Below are 23,217 nucleotides of genomic sequence, written 5' to 3'. Positions count from 1 at the left end.
GTCAAATGGGCACAATTTCTTGGTGAAAAAAAAAAAACTACAGAAGACACAGGAGTAAATTATGTAAGTGAAAGTCTGAAGTAGAGACCACATCTGCTTATGGGTCCTGTATTGGCTGATCCTATAAATTGGCTAAGACCCGCACCCAATCCCTTCTGCTCTGCCTTCCTCCACTGGACAGAACACCAACACATGGCCTGACCAGAACTCGGCAGGGTTGCTGTACCTGAGGGCATATGGGGAAGCCAGGCCTGTGCAGTCCTGGGCAAGGATGGGTCTTCCTGATAGACAGAGGAAGGGGTGCTGTGCCCAAAGGCTCGAGACCCCGCAAAGACCACCAGAGACCACGATCAATGCAAGCAGCAAAGAGTCATTTATTAGCAAGCTCGAGCCTGGTCCTCTGCGTCCTTAACCGGTGACGCTAAGAGAGGCCCCGAGCCCTCGTTAGCAGGGTTTTTATAATGAAAGGCAAGCAGTTTTACAGTGTTCTTTTAATTGGTTAACATTTGAACAGCTAAACATTAGTCCTCCTCTGGTTGGGTCCAGCCAATCTATTTGATTCTCATTGGGTCCTGCCAGAACTGAACGGTCCTAGTGGAAGAAGGGAGGGGGGAAGGGGTGAACTATGCAGGAGATGAGTCGGGGCTAAGCCCCGCTCCCATCCTTGACAGATAAGGTCTCCAGGCAACCGCACATTCCTCGGACAAATATCTCTTAACAACCTTGGTAAGCACAGGGGCCCAGCAGTCCTGTTTGTCTTTGAGACAGTTAGCAGTACAGATACCACCCTGCTCTCAACATTCCCCCCTTTCCAAGAACATTTAGAGAGCCAATCTTGGGTCTCTATTGTTTTAATTCTTGCTGCTTAATGGGCTGATATTGGGCCTTTAGCACCATTAGCTGTACTGTATTTATTCTATCTTTAACAAAAGCAATTAACTTATTGATTACACAAGGTCCTATAGTTAAAGCTAGTAACAACAATATTAGGGGTCCCACTGTAGCAGATACCAGAGTAGTTAACCAAGGAGAAAAATTGAACCAGGATTCAAACCAGCTCTGACTAGCTTCCCATTCTTTCTTTCTGTTTGTTAGTCCTTCTCTGACTTTTGCCATGGATTCCCTCACTACTCCAGAATGATTAGAATAAAACCAACATTCTTCTCCCAGAGCTGCACATAGACCTCCTTGCTTACAGTCTTTAAAGGCAGGTAAATTTGGTAATTAATGAGCTTAGGAGATCCTTAACATTTTATTCTCCCAGGGGCAGTCTCCAACTTCCAGAAGCAGACGGCCTTCATGGCCTTCACTTCCTTAATTTGACCCGATCCCATATTTCTATACTAACTGCCTGTTCCCAATTCTGACTTCATTTACCCCTCTAATACTAGGAACTCCTTCACTGCTGTAGGGAAAATGGGCGATGACCAATCTGGCTTCTTCGAGCTGGAAGTGGGCAGCGTGGGGCAAGCAGTTTGGAGTTCCCTTTTTAGAAATCGGGTCAACTGAGGGGTCCAAGGTAGAAGTCTGGTTGGGGAAGAGCAGGCTGTAAAGGCATCTGGGGATGGGTGCTTCTATGAGAGAAGAACAAAAAGACATGAGTACTGAATTGAGATTGATACAATATAAATGTTGCAGAATCTGGAACATGCCAATGAATATCATAAAGATGACAGAAGTCAATAATTCCTCACCAGGGGGTGGAAGAACTGAGAAGTTGTTGCCATAACAAGGCCTAGCAAAGACTGGAGGGGACAAGGCCTCTACTCGGGGACTTTAACATTGCCCAGGTTATCAGGAATGTAAACACAATATTTAACTCTCAATGTCATTGAGGTCCCCAGAAAATATAGTTAAGCTACTTAATGTCATCTGATTTTTATACAATATTCCTTTATTGGTATAGCCTGTGTCAAGTAGAGATCTCTATATTTCTGTTACTTAGGGCTAGATAATCATGCTAGCAAACATAGATAAAGCCTACCTGTGACTGTAGGCCTTAAACTGACTAAAATCTTCTGACTCTAGCAGTTTTCCTTGATAGTTATCAGGCACATTTGCCTAAGAATCTTTCTTTTGTAGCTTCCACTCTTAATTTTAGTGTGTTAACACAAGTGTACATCTTAAGTTACTTTTAACTATTATTTCTTTTAAATGCCCAAGAATGGCTATATTTTGGTTTTAACTGTTTTCCTGGGTGTCCAAGATCAAGCTGGTCAAATTGACCTGGTTCCTGTCTTGTTAAAGAGTCAGCTGAGTTTCCACAGGGGCCACTCATAGAGAACTTAAGAGCAGTTTCTTAGCTCCATTAGTGCCATTGGTTAGGCAGGGTCTTCTCGATGAGGTGGCTTTCCTTGAAAGCATTAGGGGTGTCTCCCTTTTTCCATGACCCTCCTCTGCAGCAGATGCACTGAGTGGTGTTCATCCTCTAGTCTCAACAATCTCCTTGATCAGGAGGTTGTGTGACCCAGAGTTGTAGCGCTCCTTAGAGAAGTCCTCTTATTCCCTGGGTTCAGGCTGACTTTGAGGGCAAGATACTGTTTTTTTCTTGGCCTCTGTATTTAATTCCAATTTCTAAGTTTGATCTTAATCATCCAGCAAGCCAGTCTCACCAGTCATAAAGTAAGAGTACTGGGCTTTAACTTTAATGTCCATAACTTTACAGTCATTTACCCTTTTATTAAAGTACTACCACATACTATCTGTTTTGAAGGTGATGGCCTATTATCACAAGTTACCTAGGTTGTATGTTCTGGAAGCAGCTCCTTCTGCAAAACAGTAACAGGCAACCGTTTTACAAAATGAAATTAGCAAGAGTAAAAACATATTTAGCTTGTATAATAGTTATCTTGAATTTTGGCTGAGTTCTACATTATATACCCTGTTTGAGATCACAGTAATCTTTACAACAAACATCAAATTTTTGAGCACAACTTTAAATGAGTTAAAGCCTGGCTTACTTTGGAGTCATTCTAACATGTAGCAGGGTGAGGCAGAGCCTTATCTCAGGTAAGGCAGGGTTCTTCACAAGTCTTAAGTAAAATGTTCTAATCCTAAAGCTAATTTTTGCCCCTTTTAATTTACCAACCTATGAAAACACCAATAATGTTTAAGTATGTTACCCCATGTAATTTAAGGAGTTAAAAGTACTTGATGTTATTTAACAATGAGCATTTTAACTTTGCAAATTAATCAGATGTCACCAACAAACACATTTGAGTAACCCCATACATGTTAACTCTAATTCACTTATTCTGTAAAAACCAAGATATCAGACAAGTGTCCTGAACAGTATTTGCTGTCTCTTTCCTGTTGAAGAAAAGTCTTAGAAACAATTGATATTAGACATTGTTTAACATCAACATTCCATTAGTTTGACCACCTAGAGACTTGCGAGTTATTTCTAAAGACATTTTACTTTTATTAGTTTACCCAATTTAAATTGAACCCTTTTAAATCACGTGAATAAAAGTATTTGGATCCATTTTTAAATTTTAATTTTAGGAGCGCTCAGTTTTGATACAGACAAAACATGACATTAGCACGACATACAAATAATACAAAATCAAAGGCCTTGTAACTTTATAGGTGAATCTCCACTGCAATGTAACAGATATTCAAAAACTCTAGTTGAATAAAAATAGAACTGATCAAAAAGAAAAAAATCATTAACCTAGGTATGCAGGATCAAAATTATGAGCTCAAAAATACAGCATTAGAGAAAAACAAAACAAAACAAGAATCCTAGAGAATGAGTTAGTTCTGTGTAGCAGCCCAGGAGTTTAAAACGGACACCTTTTTTTTTTTTTTTTCTTCAGGTCATCCCCCTTTCCCGCTGAGACTGCTGCAGTTTACATTCCAATGCAGGCTTTAGCAAGGCCAGGCAGGGGGGAGGGAGGGATCACCTAGGGCTTTTTAACCCTTTTTCTTCCTGATTGAGAAATCAGGTTAGGTTTGAATGCAGAAAATCACAAAACATTATTTCTTACTACTTTTGAGGAATGGAGCTGCTGAGCTCTCTGCCTAGGGGGATTGGAGTAAACAAATCTCTCAGGAACAAGGAGAAGGACTGTAAAGAACCCTGCAATGAGTATCCCTAAGCCTAAGATCGGATTAACACAATGAAGAATTTAATAGAAGGCAAGAGTAAAGACCATATAGTACAATACACAAACAGACAGACACGTAGCACGCTAAATCAAAAATTGGCTAGCTGGTACTTTGTCAACAAAAGCAAACAATTTCCGATTGTGTCAAAGAGTTGCCCAGATGCAACACAATGCCCAAATGGGACAAAGAGTTACCCAGATGTGACAAAGTGGCCCAAATGCAGCACAGAAGCTGCCCAGATGTGAGAGTCACCAGATGCGAGAGAGTCGCCCAAATGCAGCACAGAAGCTGCCCAGCTGCAGCACAGAAGCTGCCCAGATGTGACAGAGTCACCAGATGCGACAAAGTCGCCCGACGGGTCGAGGGGACGTCTCCAGAGACCCTGCTGGGGTCCTATAGTGCGTCTGCCAGGACTATGCCAGCCCAGAACCAGAACCTGCAGGCAATCCAGACCAGAAAACACACGGTAATGCCTTACTCACCGGCCGAAGGTGTCACTTATGACTCTATGATCAGGTGTCTGGGTTGGCTTGGGGCATCCCAGACGAGCCCCCATATGCTGTGCCCAAAGGCTCGAGACCCCGCAAAGACCACCAGAGACCATGATCAATGCAAGCAGCAAAGAGTCATTTATTAGCAAGCTCGAGCCTGGTCCTCTGCGTCCTTGACCGGTGACGCTAAGAGAGGCCCCGAGCCCTCGTTACCAGGGTTTTTATAATGAAAGGCAAGCAGTTTTAGAGTGTTCTTTTAATTGGTTAACATTTGAACAGCTAAACATTAGTCCTCCTCTGATTGGGTCCGGCCAATCTATTTGATTCTCATTGGGTCCTGCCAGAACTGAACGGTCCTAGTGGAAGAAGGGAGGACGGAAGGGGTGAACTATGCAGGAGATGAGTCGGGGCTAAGCCTCGCTCCCATCCTTGACAGATAAGGTCTCCAGGCAACTGCACATTCCTCGGACAAATATCTCTTAACAACCTTGGTAAGCACAGGGGCCCAGCAGTCCTGTTTGTCCTTGAGACAGTTAGCAGCACAGATACCACCCTGCTCTCAACAGGGGCTGTGTCCTTAGGGAGCAGCAGACCCAAGGGAAAAGTCTGGAACTATGCATGCCACCTTGTCCTGGCTGAGCCTGCACCAGTATCTGCTGCCAGCCTGCTCTGAGGGAAAGAGGAGCCTCTGTGAGGGGCAAGGCTCCTGACTAGGGTCCTAGCCACATGCAGCACAGGCCACCTTCACTGGTTCAGTGCTGTGGACAAACTTGTCCCTCCAACCCAGATGGTGATGGTATACGGATACGGGGGTTTAGATGAAGTCAGGGGGTGGGGCCCTCACAACGGGAAGCCCTTATAACAAACAACAGAGACCCCTCTTCCCTCCTCCACCCACAGTCAGGGAGGGAGTCCTCACCAGAACCTGAACATGTTGGCACCCTGCCCTAGACTTCTCTCCAGACTGCAAGAAAACAAACCTGTTGTCTACAATACCCAGTCTCTTTCATTACAGCAGCCCAAGTTGATTCATGTGCACTGCTAATGCGATCCCAGCTAAACACAGGCATGGACAGGGGACAGGACAACAGAGGGGTGATCAGGAGAGTGGGATGAGAAGGAAAAGCACATAGCTTAACCTTACCTTCCAAATTTTATTGTAAAAAACTTCATTAACACAAATAGTAATATATCACCAATTATTACTCTAGATGGCTGGTACATGGGCACCACAGTGGGCTGTTCTCCAGGTCTGGCCAGCCCTGAGGCCTGGCTCCTGAACCCAGCCTTCCTGGTCTCACCTGAGGCTCTGCCCCAGGAGGGATGTTTTCACACCTTCCTGTCAATCCTCACTGGGAAGACAATGAATGACAAGGCAGGTTTGCTGCTCTGCTCTGGCTGGTCACACATAGGAGTTTACATTAGAAACAAGTTAGAAAAACTAAACAACTGGAGTTTCCAGTCAAGAGGCTGAGCCAGAGTCAAGAGGCTGAGCCAGAAGGATCCCACTCTGTGGCCTGCCCAGTGGATCTGCCTGTTCAGACCACTTCCTCCTGCAGCAGGGCAGGCCTGGGGAGGCAGAGGGCTGCTGGAGACAGACACAAAAGCAACAGCTGAAGAGCAGGAGAAGATGGCAGGGAGCACACCCCTGGGAAGGAGCAAGGAGCGGGAGGAGCCCTGTCATGGCAGCGCCTGGCTGGGTGGTCCTGGGAGGACAGGAGGAATGGGGAGAAAGCAGCAAATGGGGGCCACCAGTGGTTTCTGGAACCAGCCAGATGCAAGAGTGGCAGGAGTGAGCTGCTGGGAAAGGATCCTAGGTTGGACAGGGAGAGGTGGGAAGAAAAGAAAAGGAGGTAATTATGGCAGACAGGGCGATCCAACTGACCCCCGAGGGGTCTGACCCAGCAGGAGACAAGCAGGAACAGGAGGCTGTAGACATGGCCTCACCTGGCCTGCCCAAAGCACAAACAAACCCAGAGCCCAACTCGGCCCTGGCTTCCCTCCTCAGCACCACAGGGGAAAAGCTTCCACTGCCAGGAACTGCACCCCACAGGCAGAAATGCTCCTCCTCACCAGCCAGCCTATATAGGACTGCCCTGCTCCCCTGGTCTAGGGTCAACTTCCTCCACCTCTGAGGGATTCTGGAAACTGGCCCGGTGTCCACACAGTCTGTGTCTTTTGGCAGGGAACTAAGGGTCCCTCCCAGCAGCCTGAGCAGAGTGTGCAGAGGGATAAGCCTCAGCTGTAGGTGAGCCCTGTGGACTGCGCATGTGCCACAGGAGAGATGGTGACCACTTGTGGAAGGGAGAGTCATGCTTTGATGTCCTGAAGAGCTCTTGGGTTTGGAGCTGAATTTCTGCACTGGCCTCATCTAGAGGCATTCCAAGGTGTGCAGGTGACTTTGCCTACTGAGGTGATGTCTGGCAATACTGTTGATGAAGCTGGTCAAATTTTTCTTTAATTTCCTTATAGCGATTCCTCCCACAGCCCAGAGGTTCTATCCTTGGCACTGAAATCTGGTTGCGTGACAGTGACTTTCTGAATGTTCCAGAAATGTGTCCCTGAAAGAGGTTGGATGTCTGCCAAGAGTGGCCATAGCTCTGCGAGGGTCTGTCCTTCAAAAGAGATGGAGAGGGCTGGCTCTCAGGTGGACCTCTACCTATGTCCACACACCTTTGGCCCAGGTTTTCAAAAGCCTGACTCAACCTATTCACTTTTGCTTTGCTGAAAGGATAGGCACCGCCTGTGAGTTTCTGAGCTCCTGAGGCTCCCTGGACTCCCTGGGCTCCCAGAACCACCTCTGTACAGGTCCACAGCCCAGGAGCCCGGGAGGCCATCAGGGCAAGATCGTTTCCTAGGACTTGGGCAATACTCTTGATGAAGCTTGTTGAATTTGGCTTCAATTTCCCTGTATCAATTCTGTGCTTGGATGGGTAGCATTCTTGGTCTGGAAACTACTTTCACTGGAGAAATCAACCCTTTTAACATACTAAGTCTATTTTCCTGGTCAGGACGATGCACTGTGTTGAGATCCAAAGAAGTCAATGAAGAATGCTGATGGGGTGCCATCTGAAGTTCCTTCCAACCTGAATCTAGTTTAAGGATTTGGGTTTTGTTTCCTGCAAGAAAAGCTTTGTCCAGTTTTAAACCTGGCTTATGTCAAGTGACATGCACTAAGTTCTTACAGTCTCTCAAGGGTCCTGTCTCTTGCTGAGGCTCTGAACAGGGTGTAGGCCTCTCCCTCCGGGAATGCCGGTCCCCTTCACTGTGCACCTTGCTCACCGGAGCCCTGCTCCTGTGCGCGTGCCTCCTCCTGGAGCTCCAGCTTTGGATGATGAAGGTCTTGGTGGAGATTATGCTCGAGGGCTTCGTGCTCAGCAACCGGCTCATGGAGTGCAGCATACCTGCATACAAGTCCCTGATGGTGACGTCACAGACATCAGCCTCAAAGGTCTGGCTGCTCACACAGCTGCTACTGCTGGTCCCCAGCACTGACATACTGTGATTTCTAGGTGCTGTGGCCAGGTCTGCTGGGCAAGGACACAGTGGATCCCGCTCTCTGGGGAAGGCAGTTGACTCTGTGGGTCACCAGGGTTCTCTGCAGTGACATGTCCACAGCATCCTGGGGGAGAAGCAAAGTTCAGAACATCAGTGTTCAAAGCCACCCACGTGCAGGGCATGGAGCCAAGGGCAGACCATGACTACATTTTAAAAATAGTACAAAAAAAAAAAAAAAGAAAAACTATAAATTTTTAGGAACAGATTCTCAGAGATCTCTTTTTAACTCCTAAAACTCTATTTCAGCTTTTCACCTCACCTTCTCAAGAGAAGTCCTCTCCCCATGGGCTCTAACAAAGCGTATTAGGAACCAGAAAATATGACAGTCTACCAATGGGATGTGAGTAAGACCCTGAATGCACTGCTTTACAGAACTGTGCTTTCAAGTCATGTGAAAGGTTTATTCAGAAAAGAGAAGTAAACCAATGAAAATGGGGAAAACACTAGAAATATAAACAGAAAAACAACAGAACCTGTGTACCAAGTGAGAGCGGAGTGGGAAACAAGGATCCCAGTGAGTGCAGCACCCTGTGTGCTCTCCTTTTGGGGACACAGCCCAGAGGCCAAGGGAGCCAATGGGGGATGCCAGGAATGGTAGTCACAGCTGCCACCATCCTCAGGCTGGTTTGTACTGGATATGTGTAGATATGGGGTGGTGGCGACCAGGAGAGAGGAGGCAAATGTGGAAGCAGAACCAGAACCGGGGCGAACGAGATTGAGCTCAAATCTGACAGTGACGAGCCAGAGGGCAGATTAGTCAGGAAGGGGGCAGGTGGGGCTACGTGAGCACCAGGTGCAGTACTGCCAAGGGGTCCCAGCACGGACTTGAAAAGTGGTCATGCCTTCTCACTGATCCTAGGAGCAATAGTTAAAATAAACAAAGCAACAAAGAACTGAACAGGGAGTCAGCTGTCCTGTACAGAATGCCACATCTAGAAGGCATCACAGAATGGCAGGGCTGGAAGAGCTCTAGGTACCCAGCACCCCAGGCCATCGTCCTCCCACTGATGCCAAAAGCGCCAGGTGAACAGTCTTAGAGAGAAGGCTGAGGGCCATCTCAAAGGCTCACCTGCTGGGACCCGTGCAGTGAAAAGTCCTTGACCAAGGACCAGACTCAAAGGTCGCCAGCAATGGACAGGTGGACAGAATGTCCCAGAGGACGCAGGGTCACACAGTGCTTACCATGAAGGCAACCCCAAGGCGGTCACAGACGAGTCTAAATCAAGGTACGTCTGGACTATTTAAGATGAGTGAAATGTGAGAGATGGGAGCAGTAACGCGAAGGCCAGGAGCTGCTCTTGCCTGCCCACAACAGCCTGACCAGCAGACATACCCAGCTGGTCCTCCGCTGATGGCTGTGAGAGGCTGTGGACACATCACTGGCTCATCAGTGAATTGCACTGTGTCCGCCAGGTTTCTGGCATGTGCTGCTCACTGTGGTCAGAGAGAAGCCCTCTGTGCTGAGGAGAGGGAGCCCCAAGGCACAACACACACAGACCTGGACACATGCATTGTGTGTGGGTGTGTGCAGAGGGCACTGAAGGGCAGACCATGCATGGTGGAAGGATGCTTGCTGTGCTCCTCCTGTACTTCTGGAGACACCAGCCTGCTCAACCCACTTAAGAGGGGTGAAGAGCTTGTCAGTAGTCACCAGGTCACAGATGCACAGGGAAAGAGCTCATTTTAAAAAATCTTAATTCCCATGAAGTGCAAGGGGTCAAAGTTCATGTTGACAGAACGTGCCTGCCATCGTCCACATGTCCGATGTGCATGATGCTGGGCTCAGTGCTCCCGTGGCTCCAAGAAAACCCAAGGAGACACACACGGCTCAAGGAAGTTTCTGTGTCACACTTACCAGGGTCAGGCGAGGCTGAGGAAGGCACCAGAGTCATGGGTGTGTCCATTGTGCCTTTCTTCTCTGCACCCTGAAATCCAAGCCCATGATTACAAGAGAGCTGCTGATGTCAAGACCCCAGGTGCTGTCCCCCAACAAGACACCAAGGATGTGTCAGGAGCCGCTCCTCTCAAAACATGACCCTGCATCTGGCACAGCAGCACCAAGGGAGAGAGCAGTGGAGGGAAAGAGTGTCCCAGAGGACCTGGAACTCTGCCCTCAGGCCAGGCCACCCTCACTGGCCGGGAACTCCTCCCTGGGAATCTGCTGGCTTTTCTTCATTCACCATTGTTTGTGGACTGTCTATGGACCAAAAGGACAGTGGGCAAGGACCCAATAACCCTGGGCCTAATTCCAATCCCTTCCTCCAATCAACACACCAGGAGGACGATGCCTGCTGTGCCAGGGAGGGGACAAGGGCATTGTTCACGTGTCACTAAGCCAGGTCCCTGGTCACCATCACCGTGACGTGTAAAGCTGCTGCCTCTGCTGGCAGAGCTGCTGTTCTCCACTCCGCACCCTGCACTTCCCTGGGATCAGAGTGTCCTTTGCTTCTGAAAGACGCTGAGGCAACATACAGACTGAAGAGGTGGTACCCTCAGGGGACCCACTTTAGCATGGGCTCTTCTTCAAGTGAAGCTGAGAGGTGGCTGCCCTGGATCAGCACACCCACCCTGGGCTGGGGCTGGGAGGCTGCCCAACTCTCATCCCACCAAGGGCCCCCACACTGCCTTGCTCCAACATGACACCAGACCAGGCAGAACAGGCTGAGGACGAGGGGTGGCCACCTTACCTTCTGCTGATCCCAGTACTGGTGACACCTTGAGGGTGGAGGCCCTCAGAGAGTCCCACCCAAGGCTCCACTAGATTTGTGGGCTGCCCCAGAACAGTGGGGGATGGGGCACCCTCTACCCCTTCAAGTCCCTGGGATGGTGCTGCTGTGGGGCAGCTGGAGTGTTGATTCAGAGCACAAATACAGTATCATGTGAACAGAAGGGTCTGGAAAAGATCATGCTGAGCATCTTCACAGGCTCCGTGGGGAGCACACCAAACCCACAATGGCGCTGCCCCTCAACGCACCCACTTCACAATCCAACTCTAACAACACGTGAGGAGACAGAGTACCTCAAAACACCCTGCGTCTTGAAGCAGTGCATCCACCTGGGTCAGATATTTCCTTCTCAACTCATTTTCCACAGGGCTCCTGGGCACTGCAGGCTGATAACAAGAGAAGTCAGTATCCTAGGAGCTGCTGGGCACAGCTGGTCTCATGAAGCTCATTAATGCAGAATCTGTAAATGAAGCTACTCAGAGGCCTTGTGCCTCCTCCTGTTAGCAGTTCAAAGTGGCCAGGCCCCTTGAAAACCCGCTGGGCTCTGTGACTACCTCCAGGGAGTTCACCCAGCTTAACTACCAAAAAGAAAGTAATAAGACCAAGAACATACAAGTCTGGAGATGTTTATAACAGCTTTACCTGAATATCCCTAGAAGAGTTCAGGATCCAACTATGAGTAACAGTCTGGATTGCTAGGTTTATATGAGGAGAATTTTGTGACCCAGCTCAGGAAGCTGGCAGAGGCTGGCTGTCCTGCCCCTCACCTGCTAGGCACTGGAAAGAGCCTGCAACCTCCTCTGCACTTGGGTGGGGACAGGTAGGGGCCTTAAGAACAGATGGGAAGGATCACAGGGCAGGCTGCCCCCCTGGTCCTGCTGCTGACCCCTATAGAGGGTCTCAGGAAGTACCCAGGGTCACTACCTCTCCATTTAGACAACTGAAGTCTCATGAGGTGTGGGCAACCTGTGCACAAGAGGAAGCTGGGAGTAAAAGAGGTGCAGTTCCTCACTACTGGCAGCATGTGACCAGAGTTGCTTGTTCCCACCCACCCAGATGGGCAGGAAAATGAGAAGCAGACCATAGAAGAAGACAGTTGTGGGCCCTTGGGGCACTCAGAGCAATGGACACAAAGAACCCTTCCTCTTCAGGCTAGTTTCAGCTACCTGACTACGTGACGTTGTGACTAAACGGGTGCCAAGGGCTGACCCGGAGGTACTTCCCTCAGGACACTGTGTGGAGGGTGGCCTTGGAACCCAACTCACAATGTCTGGGTTAGTCAAGGCACACGACTGCCATGAACCACAGTGGAGAAGTTCTGTCTGCAGAGTGGAAGTCCCCAAATTCTCTACCATTGCCTAAGTTCAGAAGTCAGGTCATACTCGAGGGTCACACTGTCTGTCAAGGGCTTGGCTGAGAAAGAGGGACCTCTCCTTTAGAGATCTGAAAGGGGGAACTAAGACCTGCGAGATGGCAGCAGCACGAATGTGCCCAGAGGACTTGGGGCCGCCGCCCAGGTCCGCCTGAGGTTTGCACAAGCTGACACTGCACCTGAAGCCCAGACCTCCCTCCCTCCCTCCCTCCCTCCTGAGGTGGCCCTTACCACCAAGGCCAGGGCCACAGGACTGCCTGCATCTGAAGCTGCACCGGCATTGCTGCTTCCTGAATCTAAAAGTAAAAAAGGAATTTCATTCAGAATTTTTACGAAACTTTGTACATCCCTCTCAAGGATGGCTTCGTATCCCTGAGTGTGTTCTAGGGACTTTCACTGACCACTTACCTACAAGTCATGACCCTTGCCCAGCACTAGTCCCACAGAGCTCCTACAGGCTGGAGAGTCCTCCACGGGCTGTGCAGGCAGCTGAGAGCCACACTGGGCTACTGAATGGTGGGATGTGGGCCACAGGGCTGAGAACTGACTTTAAAAAATTAATTTTCAACTAAAGAGTCACAGATGGCTGCTGAGTACCACACTGGACAGTGCAGTTCTTAACCATTTCTCATTTCAAATCACCTGGGAAACTCATGGATCTGAGGATTTATAGAATTAGAATTTGAGTTTACACAAGTTAACAACACCTGAGACCAAAATTCTCAGTAGTTTTCTTTCTAATTCTACTCAGAAAGACCCATTCTCCCTTTAGTGACTCAACACATTTCACTGACTGTCCACCATGGGCAAGGTGCCAGGGAAGGGCTGGGTGAGGGGACTGAGGCTGTGGAAGGACCAGTGTCTGAGGGACAGAGGAGAGTTAAAAGGTCAACTTGAAAACGTCCAGAGGCTACAAGGAAGAGACCAAGCATAAAGCTGAGCTGCAATGGGGGTCTGTTCTGACCTGGGGGTCTACAGGGAGCCTGGGGCACTGAGGTCATGGTGTGGGCAGTCAGGCAGGACTTTAGACCTCACTCTGCATCCTGGTCTCTTCCCACAGGCAGAGGGAAGCCACCACAGTGCTACACACAGAAGCAGCTTGACCAGAATTCTGTGTGTATCTAAGGGCAGGTGGCGAGCTGGCAATGTGCACCTGCTGGAATTGGGTTGTAAAGGGACTAAAGAGAGAGAGGTGGGTAGGCAGGCACAGGGCAGAGTCACAAGGCATGCTCCACATGTTTAAGGTGAAATCTGGATGAGACATCCAGCCCAGAGGGCAGGCTGAAAGGAGAAGGAAAAGGGGCAGGGCTGGGTCCAGGCAGTGAGAGGGCCTGGGCAAGGACAGATGGTCGACCATGGAGGTGGGGTTTCCTACAGAAGTGAGTGTTCACAACCACCCCTGATCTTGTCAAAGCTCGACATAATACGTTTTAAATGAAAAGGGGGGTGTTAATTTATATAAGAATTGTCTGAGAGTCGTTTCTGTGCTGGGCACCATGGATGTAAGGACATGGCTTAGAAGGATGTAACATGGCACTTCAAGATGTTTTTTGTTTTTAAGAATACCACCGAGGGGGGGTAAAATTAAAACGCAAAAAAACATCAATAATGGGACCCTCATCCTTGAACTGCAGGGACAGAGACAGTTAGCCAGTTCCTCCTGGTTCCTCTCTTAACAGGTGGCACTCACCAGCTAACAGGACTGGTGTGCAGGACAGGGGAGGCTCTTCACCTTGGGCTGCAGCATGCCTAGGGCCTTCTGTCCGGTCCTCCAGCTTCCCAGTGGGGTCCTAGAGGTACAGAGTCAGCAAAGACAAGCCTTCTTGAGCAACAGCACCTCTGCAAGAGACCACAAGTGAGAAGCCTGCACCTGTCCTGCGACACAGGAGAGCAGGCCCTTCTTGTTTGTTGGCTTCATCGAAGGCCAGAATCTCCCAGAGGCAGTGGAGCTTCCCTGCAGAAAAGCAGCCCTGCCTCCTTCCTCAGCCACGGCTCCCCACGGCTGCTAAGAGAGTCCCTTGAATGGGGAGCAAGGGCAGGGGTGAGCTCTGCCATGGAACAGCCTGGCCCCTGCCCACACAGGACTCCACAGGGACTGCAGCAAACAGAAAACCAACGTGAAACAGAACAATCCTCACTTGGTCACGGGGAGAATCTAGAAAAGGTGGAGGCCCCTGGGGAGATGTTCCTCAGTAAATGCCCGGAAGTGGTGTTAGTGTCTTTACAATGTGGTGTAGCCCTGAGCTGGTCTAAACTTAAGCTCCTGACTAGGAGCTCACACCACAGGGTGATCAGCTGGTCACTCTCCTGGGGAGGCGTTTCTGCCCTCTGGAGGCTGCTCTACACCAATGACACCAAGCAATTCTCTTTAGTGAAATTGGAGCATTCGAAATATCATACTGGATAAAATATTTTAGGAATTCCCATGGGGAGGACTGTCCTTGTAGGCATTGTCTCTGTGGGTCCAGGGGACATGAGGTTCCTGTGAGCACTGCGCAGCAACTCAACTCGCTTCCCGAACCCCACAACCTTTGCCTCCAGTGACACCATCACACAAGAGACTCAGCAGTTTTCAGAACTAGGTTTTTGTGGTTGCCTGGGTCTGAAGGGTAGTACAACTAGTTTGGGAATCATGGGGAAGGAGTCAACCCTCACCATCCCCTGCTTCGCAGCTCTGGCATCTACAGAGAACCCAAGTCTTAGGTCAGGGCAATGCACAGTCTCTAGGGACTGAGGGAGGAGCAGGAGCGTTTGGTTCTGGGGGAAAGCTGAAGGTGGATTTGGGCACATTCACCCACAATCTAGTGAGGCTGTGGATGTCCAAGCTGTAATCAGAGCTACGTCCACTTTTCTAAGTCGAGCAATCCTTTGGGCCCCAGTCAAGCATCCTCTTACATTTTAGCAAAAGTCTTAATGTCCAGACAGAAGCATTTTGATACCAGGACCATCGGAGCACCATTCTGATAAGTGGGTGCCTCTGTGTGTATAATTTAAAGAGAACAAGTCCTAATCTGATCTCTGGGCATTTACTAAAAAGGGGCAGGAAGGACATCAATACTGGGGAAATTAGGATTGGGATGTTCCCCTGGGGAACATCCACACAGGGGTTTTATAAATGGAGCTTTGCTGGAATGCAGCCATGGTGCTCATTCCCATCATCCAAGCTGCCTCCCCTACAACAGGGTTGAGAAGCTGCCACAGACACACAGGGGCAAGGCTTCAAATATTCACATCTGGTCTTTCAGAAAGAGTGTAGCAACACTGACTTATAATCAAGTGAGAGTGCTAGGGGCATGTCAACAGGAGACAGATAAATGTGGTGGCTGAACTGTAGGACAGATGATGAAGACAAGGTTCCATGACTATTCACTGGGAAGAGAGAGGAGTAAAGTCAATGTGTACTTATTCACACGTGTACATGAACACATTACACTGAACTATGATGGCACTGGTGGCCATTGCAGCACAGAGGTCAGGCTCATTTTCAGGAGATCTGTGTACTTTTATCATTTATATGACTTAACAATCAAGAAGATGGTTTGATTTCAGAACTGCTGTCAATGCTGTGTATCTTTACACAGAACATTCATGGGTACACAGGTTTCCGGTCTTAGAACCTTGAGGAGGGGCAAGAGGCACCTAAGAAGCATGATTAACGGAACAGACAACCTTGCAAAAGCTACCAGGGCAAAGCCTCCCAAGGCCCTACCGTAGGAGAGCCAGCTCTACTGGCACAGTAGAGATCACAGAGCTGCCAAGCTGTAGGCCAGTTGGTGGGCATGGAACCTGCACACTCCCCTCCCCATCATGTTTCTTCCCCAGAACAGACTGGATTGGGTCTATTCTATGAGGACCCAACGAGTGAGCTCCCAGCCAGGCTGGGTGGACTGTGAGAACTGAGTGCTGGCTCAGCCTCTGCACCGGATCCAGCTGTTGGAGCCTGTAACTTCTCACAGAGGAAAGGCAAGGCATAAAAAAGAGCTAGATATCACAGGGCTGCTCCTGATAAGAAACAATGAAATGCTTCTTGGTAAATCCTCAAACACAGAAGAACGCACAGCCAGGCCAGGAAACAAGCCTCTGACAAGGTCCCCACACCCTAGGCGCAGGATGGGCAACGGTCCTCGTTTACACCAGCACTCCTCCCCAGCAAGGCATTCGGGCAACAAACACTGACATTAAATACCTGGATCAGTCCTTCACTTCCTTTCTTTATTAGTTTTCCTCCCCAGATTTTCAATCCTTAAGAAAAGAAACAAAAATGACTGTTTATTACTCAACAGTGAACTCCTCAGTGTGTCTTCACAGAAACCCAGGTGACAGATACGAAAAGGCTGTGATATTAACAGTGAGTGAGCCAGGCCCCACAGTCTGCTGCTAGCCTTTAAGTTGAACAGACAACTGTTGCAATGGGGATGTCTCCCACCTAGTGGGCAGCAGTTCTTCAAATCACATCATTAACCTGTAAAGTTTAATGAGAACAGGAACACACGTGTGCCAGGTAGTGTCCTTAAAATACACATATACTACATTTATAGTAAGCACTTTTCTTTTTTTGGCACTAGGGATCAAACACAGGGCCACTTAACCACTGAACCACATCCCTAGTCCTTTTGATTTTTTATTTTGAAACAGGGTCTCGCTAAGTTGCCAAGGCTGGTCTCAAATTTGTGATTCTTGTGCCTCAGCCTCCCGAGTCCCTGTGATTATTAGTATGCACCACCACGCCTGGCAGAGAAAGCACTTGCAAGCCCATGCACAGGTCCAACACTGAGTTCTGGATGTCAAGTGTAACCAGTCCTGCCACCTACCAGCTTGCAGAACCTGGGCCATATGCTCCAGCTCTCCCTAAACTTCTTAGGGGAAATTCAGATTAATAAGCGAAGGTGGAGGCTTCAGATAGTTTTTAATAACAGCAGCAAAAATTTTACACAGTGCTCACTATACTTCAGGTTCTATTCTAAACCCTTTCTGAGAATGCCTCATTTAGAACTCACAATGACACACCCATACATAACTTGTATAGTTCTCCTAACTTCTGTGGGACAGGGACTTACCACAGTCATCTTACAGATGGATGTGGGCAAAGCAAAGTTCAAATACTAGTCCTAGTCCGGGCGACCTGCCCAAGTGGTGGAGCCAGAATCGAAACTCTGGGCAGCACTGACTCTGCACTCTTGACCACTGTGCTGCATGGCCTTACCCGAGCAAAGTGATGCTAGCACACATGGACTCAGAGTCTACCAAGGCTTCACACTTTGGTTAAGTGACACAGTACAAGTTACTTAATCTCTCTGTACTATGTCCACATTTAATTGTGATGATTCCAACAGTAGTGTCTACCTTGCAGGGCTGAGAATCAGTATGAGACTCTTAGGAGAAAGAGCAGGGTACAGGCTCGGCGGTCAATAAATGCACATGTCTAGCCCTTCCCTGCTGTCTTCATCACAAGGAGTGACAGAGTTAGTTTCACTCTCCCCCTGCCTTAACCTGGCAATTCACACTGCTATGCACTCAGAAAAGGCCATGCCACTAATTGTCTCAGGATAAGCACCAGGACAGGGATCTGTGCCAGGAACACGAGCTGTGAGCTTGTTACACACAGATCTCCTGAACTTGCACCCAGCACCTTGGCCGGTAGTGCTACAAGCCTGTGTGTTAGCCAGCTCTACTTGGTCAAATGTGTCTGTTCCCAAGGTGTTCAGGTGCTTCATCCTCTATTCTCCCCAAATGACATCCAAACTTCTCACTATCAAAATTAGTGGTACTCAAGATATGTAGATTGTCCAAAACATTGCAGATGCTCCCTATTCTTGTTGTAAGAAGTCAGTGAAGCCTACAGACAAACCCTTAGGTTGTGTCCTGCCAGATCAGAAAGCAAAAGAAATTTGATGCCAGAATATTTTAGTGTCTGCCTGGGTAAAATTTTCACCAAAAGTGTGGGTGGATCAGTTAAAAGGGCAGAGCAAGGATTTCCTTGATTCAAGCAGCAGGACTTAACCTTTTGAGCATGTGGGTCTAGCACAGGGCAGAATGTGATCTGAGATTTGCTTTCTTTAGTAGGTGAAAGTGACATGGTAATAAGGTCATATGGGAACAAGTGCCCTCATCTATTGAAGATACTCTCCAATCACTTACTAAAGAGAATCCACTTAAGACAGATTACAACATTAACCATTACATCAAGAGGCTGCTTCTGCATGTTCCAGCACAGTAGTAGAACCTTGAAGATGTTACTACCAAAGTTAAACAGGACAACCACAGTTAGTCATTGTCACGAGTGCCCAGTGCTGTTCTAAGCGTCTCATAAGGGTTCTACACAACTGCTACCACATCCAGGACGGGTAGATGATTGTCATTATCCTTCCTCTCTTGCAGATGAAGAGGTCGAGATACTGACTGGCTAAGCTGACTTGCCAATCCTGTGAGGCAGAGGCATTTTTTAACCAGAATGCATCTTTGTGTCTTCACGAATTCTGCTTAGTTAGATAAGTAATCCTCTGGCAATACATAATATAGAGGTTCAAAATAAATGTTCTGATCCCTACTGGTGAAGTCAACAAAGGTTCACTAAGAGGGCGGGGACAGCATTTCAAATCCCAGACTGCACTATTGTATTCACATTGTCAACCGCAAATGCTCAAGACCATTCCATACCCTGGGGCGTCTGGTAGGTCAGTGTGGACATCTGCACCACCGGGTCATCCTCGAAGGGGTGGTTATACTGCGGGGAGGAAGTGGCATCCTGTCAGGTCCCAGGGCAGCGGGGGTACCAATGCAGGCAGAGGAGGTACTTAGCCGCTAGTCTGGAGCGCCCCACCACGCTCATCCGCCCCGCCCAGACCCGCGGGCAACCCCCAGCACCAGCCCTCCCAACCACTCCCTGCACCCCGGCTCAGCAACCTTCACCTCCCTGCCAAGTCCCGGCCCAACGGCGGGGCCCACCTTCTCTATCAGCTGCTGCATGCGCCTCTGGAAGCGGCGGCGGTTGTTCCTGAGCTTCCGCAGCAGCGAGTCCTCCTCCAAGCCTGGACGCCCCATAGCACATGCAGCTATGCGCCACTACTTTCATTCACCAGGCTCAGAACCTGCACTCAGCTTAAACAGGCAGCCTGGCCCCGCCACCGCTCCTCGGGCTCCTATTGGCTGGAGCGGACTGACGGCGTTGATTGGTTCTTTCAAAATGTTCACGCCACTTTCTCTCCGCCAATCCGCGTCTGAGTTTCTAGCCCAGTTCCTGGCTTTGTGTGTTGCGGGGCGGGGCGGGGCGGGGGAGGGGGTGGTTAGCCATGGTCCTCAAGTCCATTTGGGGCCTGTACACTGTGTTACTTTGGCTCTGGCTCTGTTCCTTTCCCTTGCTCACTTGAGAGCGGGGCTGCAGGACACTCCCTTTTAAGCCTCCTGTCCACTAACTCAGCTTGCATTGCATTGTGCCCTAAGGTTTCTTTTTCTTCTCCTTTATGTTTTGGAGAACTTTCTCTGCTGTGCACTGTGGTTAGTGTGTTAGTGCCACTTTTCAAAACCGGCCTTTCCTAAGACTTGTTCCTACTCCCTGGAAAACCACCCTCAGACGCCAAGGCTTTCCTTACTGGTTTCGACAACAATCCAAGGATCTGCCTCTCTGTCCAGGGACTCCTAGGCAGCTTGAGGGGAAAGACTTGTCAGTCTCAAGTTCAAGACTTTAATGGAAGTCTAAAGTGTTTGCATGAGCCAACCAAATCCTGTGCGTTGGCCCTTGTCATTCGGGCCTGCTAATATCTCAGTTCCCTCTGATTGGCTTCTCCTATCCCTTGAGTGGTGGCCCAGCAAACGAAAGAGGAAACCAGAGTGATGTTTCTCAATTGATGTTATGCCTACAACCCCCTACCCTTACATGCAGCCTACACATGTGCCTTCAGGACCCAGGTCCCCTAAGCAAACTACTGCCCCACAACCTCCCACTCCCACAAAATGGTGAAGTATCACAAGTCAGCTTCATCCCCAGGAGCAAAAGCTGAAGAGGTGCAGCACTTCAGGGTCTCACAGGGTTTTCATGGGCAGCAGAGTTGAGGGCATAATATGCAGTTCTGGGTGCAGGGTCTTGCACACTGCCCTCCCATAACCAAGCTAGACTTTCTAAACCTTGAAAAGCCATTTACAATAACTGTGCCTAGGAAATCATTCCCACTGTAATGATTTTAAGGCTGTGATACCGATGTTTACTGGTGAAGAGTTCTGCCTCCTCAGGTGTTGAAGTTTGAACATCAGAGAAGCACGCCAAGGCAAGCATAACATGAAGGTTTTATTTAAAGGTAATAATATAGACTTCTCTGGAAGGGCAAAGGGGGCTATGGTTGATGTTCTAGAGTCCTAGGAAGTGAGTACACCCTACATCTTTTACATTAGGGTCTCTTTGACTAGGTCCAGGAGTTGCCGGTGACACAGTTAAAAAAGGTAAGCAGTAGATGGCAGGGGGAAGGGCCACAGGGAGGATTCAGGCAGGTAGGGGCCCAGGGGGCATCAAATAGCAATTCCCTGCTTGCAGCTTTTGGGGAGGGGCACTTAGGCAGGTAACCTTGGTGACCAAAAGGACTCTGGAGACACTGACATTCCAATCTCCCAGGGTGGTCTCCAACTTCCCAGACTCTAATGGACTCCATTCCTGGATTTGACCAGATTTCCTATTCTACACTAACTGCCTGTCCTCAATTCTGGCTTCAGCTGCTCTGTATAAAATGTGCCTGAATTTTGCTTCAAATAAAATGGATGGAGCTTTATTCTGAGTAGAGTTGCCATGTAAATAATTTTATCTTGGTAATGTGTAGAAATGTCACCCCTAGCCTTTGATGGGAAAAGCACAGCTTTTGGCTGGTCCCAGGTTGACACAAAAATTGCTATGTAACAGTGAGAGCTGCAGCCTGTGATGAATTATCAACCACAAACATCAGGCCCCAGCTGATGCAGAGACTGAAATAGCTGGGTAATAGTTGGATTTCCAGGAGATATCAGTCAAAGCTCACCCAAATGTTTATTCTTTGACTTAAAGAGTCTACTTTTAAAAATCTATTAAAGCAATTAATGATTCTGGCAAGGATTTAGCTAGAGGTCCTGTAGAAAAACAGTCGGTAATATCTAATAGAAGGTCATTTGAGTAAATGATGGTGGGTACTATCTAGATCATTCTTGACAATTTTGAAGTACTGTAATTATTGACATCTAAAGTGTATGTGATATTTTTGTAAATAAGAGGCTTTAGACATATGCATTATGTTTTAAATGTTTGAGTATATATACATATGTATATACATATATGTACATACGTACATATTTATACATGTACCATACAAATATGTACTCATGTATAGGCACATACTTCCCCATTATGTGGGGGTGGGAGGTGGTGGAGAAGTTTCCTAATTTCTTGGCTTGTCTTTATTAATTTCTTCCTTTCTTCGGTTCATTTGTTCTGTCACCACTTCTTGAGTTGAAAGCTTAATTAACTTGACTTTCATTTGCTCTCGCTGCCTAATAAATGTATGTGATGCCATCTATTTCTCAAAATACTGGTTTGTGATTTCCCTCTCAATTTCTTCTTTAGCACAAGCATTATCTAATAATTTTTATTGCTATTTCTACTTGCACAAATCAAATTTAATATTATAATTCCTAGTTCTAATAACCTTAGGTTAATACCAGTAGATATTGAATATCAAATAATTAAATCTTATAGTCCTGGCATTGTGCTTAACATCAAATACTGGAAGCATTTGTCAAGAATTAAATCATTTTATATGTAATTTTAAAATCAAATATGCAATACATATATAAGAACTGTGTGACCTGTGTAACACAAAGATTAGCAAACCATTGTGTATGTGAGTTTTTATTGCCCAGCTTCCTGCCAGCACTTAGCATTGAATTTTTGCTTATTTTTATAAGTGTAAAATAGTATCTCCTTTTTGTTTTAATTTGCATTTCCTTAATTGCTAAGGAGATTTAACACACTTCCATATTACATTTAAAATTTCATTTTTCTACTTTGATATTTAGAACTGCAATTAACTGTTTTTAACTGAATTTTTATTGAAATAATTATTGATTCATATGTAACTGTTGGAAATAATGCAGAGATATTTCCTTAACAATTTGAATAGTTTGCCAAAAGGTAACACTTTAGCTGTGTTGACTTTAATTTGTTCTTATTTTTCTAACTTCTTAAGGTAGAAATTTAGGTTATTGATTTTTAGCATTTTAATGCTATGAATTTACCCCAGGTTCTTGTTGCAGCAGCATCCCACATATTTTCGGTATGTTATTTGTTTTTCCATTCAATATATGTATTTTAAAAAATTAACTTGGAGGTTTCTTCTTTGATCAGGGATTATTTGGCAGTGTATTGTTTAATTTCTACACATTCAAATCTTTTCTGTTGTCTTTCTGTTACTGATTTCTACTTTTCCAGAGAACTATTGATTTCTAGTTTGATTACTGCTAGAGAACAGAAACTATATGATTTCAATGCTATTGTTTGTTGAGTTTTTTTTTTTAGTTAGATGTAGGGGGCAGTTTTGGTTCGACAATAACTCCCAGAAAAAACGCTCTGCAGATACAGGTCCCACACGAGGAACTTTATTATAAGCGAACAAAACGTGCCACTCGGGGAAAGGGGAAAGGGAAAGAATATGGCGCAGGGTTTCTTGTATTGGAATTTCGCGGACTGGGAGGAACCAATCATGGAGGAGAACTATTACAGACAGACTGATGGACCAATGACATATTGGAATGTAATGTGGGAGGCTGGAAGTTTACGGGGATGTAAGTCGGAAATTCCTGTAACGGGAGAGGCAGGCTTAACGGTAGATTGACAGGTGGGTTGGGAGGCTGGGTTCCTGTAATGGGAGAGAAAGGTTGCTTTATACCTAACATTTTTATAGTGGAAATAGTTTCAAAGTAGTAGTCCAGTTGTTACAAAATCAGTTCA

General features: G+C 47.5%; 3 protein-coding genes and 1 pseudogene across 11 annotated transcripts in view; all 4 read right to left on the bottom strand.

Annotated features, from left to right (window-relative positions):
* LOC124991706 (immunoglobulin lambda-1 light chain-like) overlaps nt 1-23,217 on the bottom strand; it is a 1,192,366-nt gene that overhangs the window by 920,558 nt on the left and 248,591 nt on the right. The window lies entirely within an intron of this gene.
* Nucleotides 1-23,217, bottom strand: part of LOC124991707 (immunoglobulin lambda-1 light chain-like) — a 1,154,667-nt gene that overhangs the window by 925,017 nt on the left and 206,433 nt on the right. The gene's annotated exons all lie outside the window — the stretch shown is intronic.
* The window catches only part of LOC124991709 (immunoglobulin lambda-1 light chain-like), a 981,515-nt gene that overhangs the window by 929,532 nt on the left and 28,766 nt on the right, over nt 1-23,217 (bottom strand). The gene's annotated exons all lie outside the window — the stretch shown is intronic.
* Nucleotides 5,957-19,298, bottom strand: LOC124990489 (Holliday junction recognition protein-like; annotated as a pseudogene).

This window comes from Sciurus carolinensis, chromosome 8 (assembly GCF_902686445.1).
Source record: "Sciurus carolinensis chromosome 8, mSciCar1.2, whole genome shotgun sequence".
NCBI lineage: Eukaryota > Metazoa > Chordata > Mammalia > Rodentia > Sciuridae > Sciurus > Sciurus carolinensis.
Note: the sequence above shows the minus strand (reverse complement) of the source record. Positions and strands in the feature narration are given on the sequence as shown.